This window comes from Homalodisca vitripennis, chromosome 8, assembly GCF_021130785.1.
Source record: "Homalodisca vitripennis isolate AUS2020 chromosome 8, UT_GWSS_2.1, whole genome shotgun sequence".
NCBI lineage: Eukaryota > Metazoa > Arthropoda > Insecta > Hemiptera > Cicadellidae > Homalodisca > Homalodisca vitripennis.
Genome location: NC_060214.1, coordinates 126,274,487 through 126,282,500, shown reverse-complemented (window position 1 = coordinate 126,282,500; position 8,014 = coordinate 126,274,487).

Below are 8,014 nucleotides of genomic sequence, written 5' to 3'. Positions count from 1 at the left end.
AAGGGCACTGGAAGGGTCCTGGGCTCAAATCAATCACTGCCACGCCCTTGAAAACGTCAAAAACCTACTGTAATTTATTTCCTCTCGAATTCTTTTTGCAGTCACTATTCATGAATACTTGTAGTTGCATTGAGTGTGATCCATTGTTACCAGTCTGTGAAGAGCACTTGAAAGGACTCGGACTCAAAATCAATCGTTGTCACGCCCTTGGAACTTCACAAACACTCTGTAATTTGTTTCCTCTCGAACACTTTTGGCGAACACTATTCATTAATACTTGTAGTGCATTGAGTGTGATCTATTGTTACTAGTCTCTGAAGAGCACTTGAAAGGACTCGGGATCAAACTCAATCGTAGTCACGCCCTTGGAACTTCACAAACACTCTGTAATTTGTTTCCTCTCGAACACTTTTGGCGAACACTATTCATTAATACTTGTAGTGCATTGAGTGTGATCTATTGTTACCAGTCTGTGAAGAGCACTTGAAAGGACTCGGGATCAAACTCAATCGTTGTCACGCCCTTGGAACTTCACAAACACTCTGTAATTTGTTTCCTCTCGAACACTTTTGGCGAACACTATTCATTAATACTTGTAGTGCATTGAGTGTGATCTATTGTTACCAGTCTCTGAAGAGCACTTGAAAGGACTCGGGATCAAACTCAATCGTTGTCACGCCCTTGGAACTTCACAAACAATCTGTAATTTGTTTCCTCTCGAACACTTTTGGCGAACACTATTCATTATTAATACTTGTAGTGCATTGAGTGTGATCTATTGTTACTAGTCTCTGAAGAGCACTTGAAAGGACTCGGGATCAAACTCAATCTTTTGTCACGCCCTTGGAACTTCACAAACAATCTGTAATTTGTTTCCTCGTAATCATTCCTTGACAGACACGTTTCATATATATTTGCTGTTTACAACTGTTAGTAGAAAACTGAATGTCCAATCCCGTCAAACCGTTATGTCTGTAAAAAGTACAATTTAATATCTGTACATATATTTTTAGGTATATTACTGTTTTGTGATATGTTTAATATTTTGTAATATATGTTGCAATGTTTTGATTGCGCAAACATTTAACATTTGACTAGAAGTTACCCGCGCCTTTGCACGTAATCCCAATTGAATAACCGAATGTCATAGGCACATTCATTTTAAAAGACATTATAAAGACCCCTGGGATATGAGTAGGTCACTGAAAGATAGTCCAATCTTCTGACTCATTTCACAGTAATTTGCTTAAGTATAAAGAGAACAGTTTCACGGCCCTGCAGTAGACAAGTGAAATAAGCTTTATTAACAGGATTTCGGACATTAGCCCTCGTGACATATTACAAAAACTGTAACACAATGTTCGAGGACTGGAATGTATGCTCTTCGTCAGGTGGTGGAGGTACAAATAATGAAAAATATTAATGAATCCCTACCTGACGAAGAAGATATATTCCAGTCCTCGAAACGTTGGGTAATACCTTTTATAACATATAACGATGTCAAATGTCCGAAATCCTGTTAAAACCTATCAAGCCTTCCATCGGCAATAAAACTTTAAAGAGGTTTTCATTAGTACCAATGAAATAAATTTATTTGCAGCATTCAAAAAGATTTGTTGAATAGATCCAACTATGCTAGAGCAATTAAACTATTTTCGGCCGGTGTGGGCGATTATAAATTGAATTCTGTAATTGTCTTAGCATTTATCGTGCAATATGATGGATCACCATATTACAAAATTACAAAACCATATTAAAACTCGTTGGAGAGAAAATTGGATTTCTTGCGGGAGAAAGTAAACTACAATCAACATCAGTACCTAATCCAATTTATTAAATAATGCAACACGAGTAATGCTACCAAGTCCAAACCTCGTTATTTCAAGATTAGTGTATATAAATAAATATTGCGTATAATCATCAGCAATCTACCTGATACTTGTTTCTACAGTTAATTAAATTATATTCAGGAGCAATAACAGTTTATCCCAATTACGTATTTAAATTGTAACATTAATTTTTATATTTATTTGATAAACAATAATCTTTGATAGAATAATAAATTGTAAACTAAAACCCTTTTAAAATTCTTTTATTTCAGACACGTGTTTCGGTATAAACCATCTTCAGTGTGAACATTAACCTCTCTTAATGTTAATGTTCACACTGAAGATGGTTTATACCGAAACACGTGTCTGAAATAAAAGAATTTTAAAAGGGTTTTAGTTTACAATTTATTATTCTAACATAAAGGTAGCCCTATAATGTGGAGTTCATAACATAACAAATAATCTTTGAATTGTTTAAGATATCCTTAACTTTATGGAAAGTTAAATAAGGAGGTAAAACAATTTCCCCTGTAAAAAACGTACTATTTTAAAATTTTATTTCCAGCTGTCACATTTGAACATCAGGCTGAAGAATTCATAATTTTGACGGGGTAGTCACACCAGGTCATTAATAGAGCTTAATAGTTCTGACATTATAATGACTTAATAGTTCTGACATTATTTTTCAATGAAAACTACTTCTTGAGTTTAGTATAGATTTTACATTGCATATTTTCCATACAGATTTATTTATGACATGTAGGATTCTCAGACCTGCTTATGTATATTTATCTACTAGATTAGGGCAGCAAAGCAAGCTCAATTATAGCGCCAGAAATATCTTAGATTGAAAGTAAATTACAATCGCTGAAAGTAGACGCTTTATGACCGAGGTAGGCTTTTCAGACCTTTGTATGTTTAAACAGCGTCATCCAAAAAAATAAATAATATTGATTTGCAATACACTGACACACCAAGAAAACCACTTATATCTAGATTATTACTTAAGAAGAATCAGAGCAATAAAGAAAGATAAGACACGGAAAACAAATCGAAGTAGGAAGCAAAACTAGCAAACAAGAGAGAAACTAGTAGGAACTTCATTAGTGAGCAGATTGGTTTCATAAGAAATCAAGCTCACTGTCAACAAAGATTCGAATTTAAGGTTTATTGCCTTATGTTATGTGCAGAGACATTAGTAAATATTTTCTAGTTTATATGAATGTAAAAGGAACATATTATGATCGCTTAAGAAATAAAAATCACCAAAGACATTTAGGATACGCTCAAGTATAAACATTGATTAGGGATAAATTGGGTTATTTAACAGTAGAATTAGTTAGGCCAAAAGGATTTCTTGTACATTATTGTCGCAAAGGTATAAGTGTTCAAATATTTCATTTATTAAGTGGATTACTAAATTATTGTTTTTAAAAGGACTTAAATGCAATAATTCAGTTACAATAAGTAATAGCTTATGGTGCGTAAATTATGGTGATAATAAAATATGTTACCATTGTCATATTCTATGTAGCTAACTACAGTGACTTACTCAAGCAAACATAACTTGAGAAGTGTATTAGTTATCTAATGTGTGTAGCAAATAAATGATATATATTTAGTTTAATACACCCAGAACTCATTATACGATTTTGGATGTAATACAGCAATACCTACAGCATAATACCTACAGCAACAGCTATGCAGTAATGAGAAGCATGATGAAACTAGCAAGTATATAATGACGAGATATCTTATGGACAATGTATTTGACTGATGAAAAACAAAGATATTTATTTAGATTATTACATCCAATATAGTATAACTAATTCATTATACTATTTTGGATGTAATAAACCCCACAACAACAGCTATGCAGTAATGAGAAGCATGATGAAACTAGCAAGTATATAATGACGAGATATCTTATGGACAATGTACTTGACTGATGAAAAACAAAGATGTTTATTTAGATTATTACATCCAATATAGTATAACTAATTCATTATACTATTTTGGATGTAATAAACCCCACAACAACAGCTATGCAGTAATGAGAATCATGATGAAACTAGCATGATGAAATGACGAGATATCTCATTGACAATGTATTTGACTGATGAAAAAACAAAGATGTCTATTTAGTTTATTACATCCAGAATTCATTATAGTATTTTGGATGTAATAAACCCCACAACAACAGCTATGCAGTAATGAGAAGCATGATGAAACTAGCAAGTATATAATGACGAGATATCTTATAGACAATGTATTTGACTCGTGAAAAAACAAAGATGTCTATTTAGTTTATTACATCCAGAATTCATTATAGTATTTTGGATGTAATAAACCCCACAACAACAGCTATGCAGTAATGAGAAGCATGATGAAACTAGCAAGTATATAATGAAGAGATATCTTATTGACAATGTATTTGACTCGTGAAAAAACAAAGATGTCTATTTAGTTTATTACATCCAGAATTCATTATACTATTTTGGATGTAATAAACCCCACAACAACAGTTATGCAGTAATGAGAAGCATGATGAAACTAGCAAGTATATAATGACGAGATATCTTATTGACAATGTATTTGACTCGTGAAAAAACAAAGATGTCTATTTAGTTTTTTACATCCAGAATTCATTATACTATTTTGGATGTAATAAACCCCACAACAACAGCTATGCAGTAATGAAAAGCATGATGAAACTAGCAAGTATATAATGACGAGATATCTTATTGACAATGTATTTGACTGATGAAAAAACAAAGATGTTTATTTAGATTATTACATCCAGAATTTATTATACTATTTTGGATGTAATAAACCCCACAACAACAGCTATGCAGTAATGAGAAGCATGATGAAACTAGCAAGTATATAATGACGAAATATCTTATTGACAATGTATTTGACTAATAAAAAAACAAAGATGTCTATTTAGTTTATTACATCCAGAATTCATTATATTATTTTGGATGTAATAAACCCCACAACAACAGCTATGCAGTAATGAGAAGCATGATGAAACTAGCAAGTATATAATGACGAGATATCTTATTGACAATGTATTTGACTAATAAAAAAACAAAGATGTCTATTTAGTTTATTACATCCAGAATTCATTATACTATTTTGGATGTAATAAACCCCACAACAACAGCTATGCAGTAATGAGAAGCATGACGAAACTAGCAAGTATATAATGACGAGATATCTTATGGACAATGTATTTGACTCGTGAAAAAACAAAGATGTCTATTTAGGTTATTACATCCAGAAATCATTACACTATTTTGGATGTAATAAACCCCACAACAACAGCTATGTAGTAATGAAAAGCATGATGAAACTAGCAAGTATATAATGACGAGATATCTTATAGACAATGTATTTGACTGAAGAAAAACAAAGATGTTTATTTAGATTATTACATCCAATATAGTATAACTAATTCGTTATACTATTTTGGATGTAATAAACCCCACAACAACAGCTATATAGTAATGAAAAGCATGATGAAACTAGCAAGTATATAATGACGAGATATCTTATAGACCATGTATTTGACTGAAGAAAAACAAAGATGTTTATTTAGATTATTACATCCAATATAGTATAACTAATTCATTATACTATTTTGGATGTAATAAACCCCACAACAACAGCTATGTAGTAATGAAAAGCATGATGAAACTAGCAAGTATATAATGACGAGATATCTTATGGACAATTTATTTGACTCGTGAAAAAACAAAGATGTCTATTTAGTTTATTACATCCAGAATTTATTATACTATTTTGGATGTAATAAACCCCACAACAACAGCTATGCAGTAATGAGAAGCATGATGAAACTAGCAAGTATATAATGACGAAATATCTTATTGACAATGTATTTGACTAATAAAAAAACAAAGATGTCTATTTAGTTTATTACATCCAGAATTCATTATATTATTTTGGATGTAATAAACCCCACAACAACAGCTATGCAGTAATGAGAAGCATGACGAAACTAGCAAGTATATAATGACGAGATATCTTATGGACAATGTAATATTGATACATACAAAGATGTCTATTTAGCATATTATTTATTAGCGTTTTCTCACAACCTAAGTAATGTATGTATAATGACGAGATATCTTATGGACAATGTAAAAAAAACAAAGATAAGGTTATTACATCCAGAATTCATTACACTATTTTGGATGTAATAAACCCCACAACAACAGCTATGTAGTAATGAAAAGCATGATGAAACTAGCAAGTATATAATGACGAGATATCTTATAGACAATGTATTTGACTGAAGAAAAACAAAGATGTTTATTTAGATTATTACATCCAATATAGTATAACTAATTCGTTATACTATTTTGGATGTAATAAACCCCACAACAACAGCTATGTAGTAATGAAAAGCATGATGAAACTAGCAAGTATATAATGACGAGATATCTTATAGACAATGTATTTGACTGATGAAAAACAAAGATGTTTATTTAGATTATTACATCCAATATAGTATAAATAATTCGTTATACTATTTTGGATGTAATACACCACAACAACAGCTATGCAGTAATGAGAAGCATGATGAAACTAGCAAGTATATAATGACGAAATATCTTATAGACAATGTATTTGACTCATGAAAAAACAAAGATGTCTATTTAGTTTTTTACATCCAGAATTCAATATACTATTTCGGATGTAATAAACCCACAACAACAGCTATGCAGTAATAAGAAGCATGATGAACCTAGCAAGTATATAATGACGAGATATCTTATAGACAATGTATTTGACTGATGAAAAAACAAAGATGTCTATTTAGTTTATTACATCCAGAATTCATTATAGTATTTTGGATGTAATAAACCCCACAACAACAGCTATGCAGTAATGAGAAGCATGATGAAACTAGCAAGTATATAATGACGAGATATCTTATGGACAATGTATTTGACTCGTGAAAAAACAAAGATGTCTATTTAGTTTTTTACATCCAGAATTCATTATACTATTTTGGATGTAATAAACCCCACAACAACAGCTCGCAGTAATGAGAAGCATGATGAAACTAGCAAGTATGTAATGAAGAGATATCTTATTGACAATGTATTTGACTCGTGAAAAAACAAAGATGTCTATTTAGTTTATTACATCCAGAATTCAATATACTATTTTGGATGTAATAAACCCCACAACAACAGCTATGCAGTAATAAGAAGCATGATGAACCTAGCAAGTATATAATGACGATATATCTTATAGACAATGTATTTGACTCGTGAAAAAACAAAGATGTCTATTTAGTTTATTACATCCAGAATTCAATATACTATTTCGGATGTAATAAACCCCTCAACAACAGCTATGCAGTAATAAGAAGCATGATGAACCTAGCAAGTATATAATGACGAGATATCTTATAGACAATGTATTTGACTCATGAAAAAACAAAGATGTCTATTTAGTTTTTTACATCCAGAATTCAATATACTATTTCGGATGTAATAAACCCCTCAACAACAGCTATGCAGTAATAAGAAGCATGATGAACCTAGCAAGTATATAATGACGAGATATCTTATAGACAATGTATTTGACTGATGAAAAAACAAAGATGTCTATTTAGTTTATTACATCCAGAATTCATTATAGTATTTTGGATGTAATAAACCCCACAACAACAGCTATGCAGTAATGAGAAGCATGATGAAACTAGCAAGTATATAATGACGAGATATCTTATGGACAATGTATTTGACTCGTGAAAAAACAAAGATGTCTATTTAGTTTTTTACATCCAGAATTCATTATACTATTTTGGATGTAATAAACCCCTCAACAACAGTTGTGCAGTAATAAGAAGCATGATGAACCTAGCAAGTATATAATGACGATATATCTTATAGACAATGTATTTGACTCGTGAAAAAACAAAGATGTCTATTTAGTTTATTACATCCAGAATTCAATATACTATTTCGGATGTAATAAACCCCTCAACAACAGCTATGCAGTAATAAGAAGCATGATGAACCTAGCAAGTATATAATGACGAGATATCTTATAGACAATGTATTTGACTGATGAAAAAACAAAGATGTCTATTTAGTTTATTACATCCAGAATTCATTATAGTATTTTGGATGTAATAAACCCCA